Source organism: Schistocerca americana, chromosome 3, assembly GCF_021461395.2.
Source record: "Schistocerca americana isolate TAMUIC-IGC-003095 chromosome 3, iqSchAmer2.1, whole genome shotgun sequence".
NCBI lineage: Eukaryota > Metazoa > Arthropoda > Insecta > Orthoptera > Acrididae > Schistocerca > Schistocerca americana.
Genome location: NC_060121.1, coordinates 386,629,308 through 386,634,792, shown reverse-complemented (window position 1 = coordinate 386,634,792; position 5,485 = coordinate 386,629,308).

The window sequence follows — 5,485 nt, the reverse complement described above, 5'->3', positions numbered from 1 at the left end:
GATTTTCACACATTTCGCAGTCGAAAACGACAGTTCGCAGTGTGATGAACGAGAGGAAGATGTCGTTGACAAACTTTTTTTCTGTTGACACTGAAACTAAAGCTGCAGGAAAAGAGGTGACTTCATTGATCCTCTTTACGAAACGGAGGCCTTTACGTATCGATTCTCAGCGGCGGTGTGTCTGAAATATTTTTCTAGCCCAACCAGAAGAAAACAGAGTCATCTGAACGCTAGGCGTCCTCCACAGCAGAGGCGTCAAAAGCAGGAGTGAACCGTGGATAAGATGGGGTTGACGACATTCTCATCGAGTGATACGACCACAGTGGCGTTGGCCAGAACTGTGATGAAATTTGGCAGAAATGTGACTTCATTAACCCACCTTGTAGCTCATATCAACTTCCAAGCTGTAGCCTTTTTTTCGCATGTGTCGTTTCCTTGTTGTCTTGTGTGACGTCACTGGACGCCATGCTGTTGCTCTGTTTCAGAGGTAGGCTGTAGACACCTTTAAGTCAAATTTCGAGGAAGTGATCCTTTAATTTTGTTACGCGTGTATTTTTAAGTTTATGGACGTATCCTTTCATACACTTCTTGCGTTTAACGAGCACATGCGTAACATCTCTCATCTCGTGGTCTCTGTAATCGCAAATGTCGTTTTCGCTTGACTTCATGCGGTGGGCTTTTTGTCGGAAGCTGTCATGGTTATATCTGATGCAAATAATTGATCTGATCGCTGCTCAACGCGCTGTTGAATTATAAAACCAGAACGGTGGAGGTATGTCTGGTTGAAATGAGGCTTAATATCATCCTTTGTAATTATTTGTTGTATCTTAGTTTCCGTTCAGCATCTGCACTCAAATATCTACCCTGTAAGCTACGTTACGGTATGTGGCAGAGGGTGCATTGTGAGTCAGTATCACTTTCCCTGATTCCTATTCCGTTCGCCAGTGGCATGCGGGAAGTAGGATTGAAGCTAATCTATAGTATGACCTGAATTTCTCTCAAGTTATAATCATGACCATAAAGTGATATACATGTTGGAGAAACAAAAACATTTCTTGAGTGATTTTGCAACATGGGTTCCCGGAATTTCTTTTCCTTTTTTAGTTTTTTAATTTTTTATTACGCTGTGGAGGATGTGGAGCTTCTTTCTTGTAAAATAACTCTCTTTTATTTATTCTTTTTGAAAATCCTCGTTGCCAGTTTTGGAAAGGCCTCGTCGCTACTGCTGTTGAGGCCGAGTTGCCGCTGTTGCTACGGTAGGCCACGTTTGTGAGTTTGCGACACGGCTTCTGGTGCAGTACACTGCTAAGGCAATTTCTCCCTGCCATATTACACAGGTATGCCCCAGGGTCAGGTAACAGGGTAGGAAAAAGAAGGTTCTACATCACTCCAACAAATTAGTAACAAAGTCACACAAATGAGATAAAGGCTTCCTTGTGTTTGTGAGCAGTTGAATACTGAAGTCTGCAACACTGCTTGTAATTTAACACAAAAATGGCCCTCAATGGCAAAGTGCAAATAATCGTAGGTAAACTTCTCAGTACGTAGCAGATACAATTTACAACTGTCTGTTCACTTCTAAGAGTTCACTAAACCCCGATCCCTCTGTAAGCCAGGGGCTGCATGATGATCTACAACCGAGTGGCGAGAGCTGCTCTTCTGTCTTCCGAGTAGGCTTCTGTCCGTTGTCGTCCGGTCATTGGCAGACTGTAATCGGCCGGCAATTGGCCGAGGCGAGGTCGATGACTTCATCCTCAACACCGCACGTGGCGTTGGTGGAACTCGCGCCAGTGGCGCGTCTCTATGGCACTGCCACCAGCTCGCGTCTTTGCACCCTATGGTGCGTTTGCCCCGGCTATGTTTTGTTTGGACGACACTGCAGTTCTTTAAATATCGTGAACGTTTATCGACAAATTCCCGAGTGGCTATGAGCGTCTGCTATGTCGTGTGACCTTCCTAAGACTCGTACACAGTCTGATCAAAGTTATCCGCACACTTCTTTGTGGAAATTAATATGGCGTGTGTCCACCTTCAGCGTTTACCATAGCTTGAACACTGCTAGGGACACTTTCATTCAGATGTCTGAATGTCTGTCTAGGAAAGGCAGTCCGTTCTTTCACAAGTACCGAAAACAGAGAATGTAATGCTGTTGGATGCTGGAGTGTGCACCGAAGACGACGCTCTGACTCATTATAGATGTGTTCCATTGCGTTCAGTCTGAACTCTGGATAAGCCAGTCCAATTCAAGAACATTGTTTTCCACAAACCATTGTCTCACAGTCTACGACAGGGTGCACTGTAATGCTGACAAAATCACCGTCTTCGAACTTTTCATCTACTGTGCACAGTACACAATGCATTTTCTTAAGCGCCATATTAATGTCCACGAGGAAGTGCCCGGATAATTTTCATCACATTGTGTTCATTTTCTGTACACAGTACACAATGGATTTTCTTAAGCGCTGTTATGTTGACCGCACCCTAACCAGCAAAGACACCCCCATACGGTGCGACCACCTCCTATGTACTTCAGTGTCGGCACTACGCATAATGGCAGGTAACGTTCTCCGGACAGTCGCCAAACTCGGGTGTCATCCTATGACTAGTCTGGTTCACTTTCGAAGTCACTGAGCTCTCCTGTACGTTACATTCTTCTGTTAAAGCTTCTCTACTGGCATCACGAAGCAACCCAACTCATTTTTATACTGAGGGGTCCGCCTCTCATGATATCTAGTGGTCGATTCTGGTTTACACAAGGGTGTGGGAATACTTTTCATCAGATATTATAGTGATTATTGTAGCGTAGGCTATAAACTTTAAAAGACTAATGAAATTATATTTCCACATTTTTGAGAACTGTTTTTACTGAAGCTTACGTTTAGTAAAAGTTACCTGCGTGTAAAATCTGATTGACTAGTTATTATCAGCAGCGTTTAGTTAAATTTAGCGGAGGGGGCCATTCTACATAGGAACAAGTAGTTTTTCACCTACTTCACTACTTACCTTATTTCTCATTTAGGTAACTCAGTATTTTCCACTTAATCACAGAGCCAATTTTGCAGCTGTGTCAGGAACCAGTGCAACACGCCATGCAGAAATCGGTCCCGTTCCTGAAGGGACAAATTTTGGTCCTCAGAGGCCCAGAATTCGTTTTTTGGGTACGGGCTTGGCGACCCCGGTGTTGCTGAGCTGAGGACTAGTAAGAGCCACCAGTCCTTTGTCATCGAAAGCTCTGGTCATGCCTCGGCGACCACCGTGCGGCGCGGAGGTGGTACGTTGTTTGTCGCAGGGAGTGAGGACCTTGGCTTGACCGCCAGGATCGCGAAGATAGTAATAACCTCTTCAACAATAGGGAGATTTCACATTTCTAGACTTTCGAAAGCGTTTGACAAGGTGTCCTATTGCAAGCTGTGAAAGAATGTGTGAGCATATGGAATAGGCTCACAGATATGCGAGTGGCTCGAAGAGTGCTTACGACGTAGCACAGTGGTGTAGGGTAAGTCGAGACAAATAATTTCAAATAGGGCATTTGCGGTCTATCAAGCCGGGAATAACCTCAAATTAGCCAATTATATCACAGCTGTGGCTCGATCTCACCTTACTACTGCAGGTAGAGGCTGAAGTGGCTGGCAGAATTAATCATTGGCGGAACCAACGATCCTTACCAGTGGCTAAACGCAGATCAGCCCAAAATTTTTCTAATACGTCGGCTCAGGTGATACAGCAGACCTGCCGAATCGACGGAGGCTCCCGCGTTGGAGGTCGCGTGGCGGAGGCTCCCGAATATCAAATGATTTCTGATCGAGGCGAGTGTTCATTAGAGACGAGGGTATCGTCAGCGGTGCCGCAGGGAAGAGTGATTGGACCGCTTTATTCTATAAATACATAAATAATTTGACGGACAGGATGGGCAGCCAATTGCGGTTGTTTGCTGTTGACGCTGTGGTGTACGGTAAGTTGTCGACATTGAATGACTGTAGGAGGATACAAGACGACTTAGACAAAATTTCATGTTGGTATGATGAATGGCAGCTAGCTCTAAATGTAGAACAATGCAAGTTACTGTGGATGAGTAGGAAACAACAAACCCGTAATGTTCGGACACAGCAATAGTAGTGACCTGCTTGACACAGTTACATCGTTTAAATATGGGCGTAAAGTTGCAAAGCAATATGAAATAGAACGAGCATGTGAGGATTGTGGTAGGAAAAGCGAATGGTCGCGTTGGTTTATTGGGAGAATTCTAGAAAAGTGTGGTCCATCTATAAAGAAAGACCGTATATACAGTATGTGATCAAAAGTATCCGGACACCGCAAAAACGTACGTTTATCGTCTTAGGTGCATTGTGCTGCCACCTACTGCCAGGTATTCCACATCAGCGACCTCAGTATCATTAGACAATGTGAGAGAGCAGAATAGGGCGCTCCGCGGAACTCACGGACGTAGAACGTGGTCAGGTGATTGGGTGTCACTTGGGTCATACGTCTGTCCGCGAAATTTCCACACTCCTAAACATACCTAGGTCCACTGTTTCCGATGTAATAGTGAAGTGGAAACGTGAAGGGACGCGTGAAGCACAAAAAAAATACAGGCCGACCTCGTCTGTTGACTGACGGAGACCGCCGACAGTTGAACAGCGCCGGCCGGTGTGGCCGTGCGGTTCTAGGCCCTTCATTCGGGAACCGCGTGACCGCTACGGTCGCAGGTTCGAATCCTGCCTCGGGCATGGATGTGTGTGATGTCCTTAGGTTAGTTAGGTTTAAGTTGTTCTAAGTTCTAGGCGACTGATGACCACCGATGTTAAGTCCCATAGTGCTCAGAGCCATTTTAAGTTGAAGAGGGTCGTAAAGTGTAATAGGCAGACATCTATCCAGACCATCACACAGGAATTCCAAACTGCATCAGGATCCACTGCAAGTACTATGACAGTTAGGTGGGAGGTGAGAAAATTTGGATATCATGGTCGAGCGGCTGCTTATAAGCATACATCACGCCGGTAAATGCCAAACGACGCCTCACTTGGTGTAAAAAGCGTAAACATTGGACGATTGAACAGTGGAAAAACGTTGTGTGGATCGTGGTACACAATGTGGCGATCCGATGGCAGGGTGTGGGTATGGCGAATGCGCGGTGAACGTCATCTGCAAGCGTGCGTAGTACCAACAGTAAAATTCGGAGGCGGTGGTGTTATGGTGTGGTCGTGCTTTTCATGGAGGGGGCTTGCAGCCCTTATTGTTTTGCGTTGCACTATTACAGCACAGGCCTACATTGATGTTTTAAGCACCTTCTTGCTTCCCACTGTTGAAGAGCAATTTGGGAATGGCGATTGCATCTTTCAACACGATCGAGCACCTGTTCATAATGCACGGCTTGTGGCGGAGTGGGTACACGACAATAACATTCCTGTAATGGACTGGCCTGCACAGAGTCCCGACCTGAATCCTGTAGAACACCTTGGGGATGTTTTGGAACGCCGACCTCGTG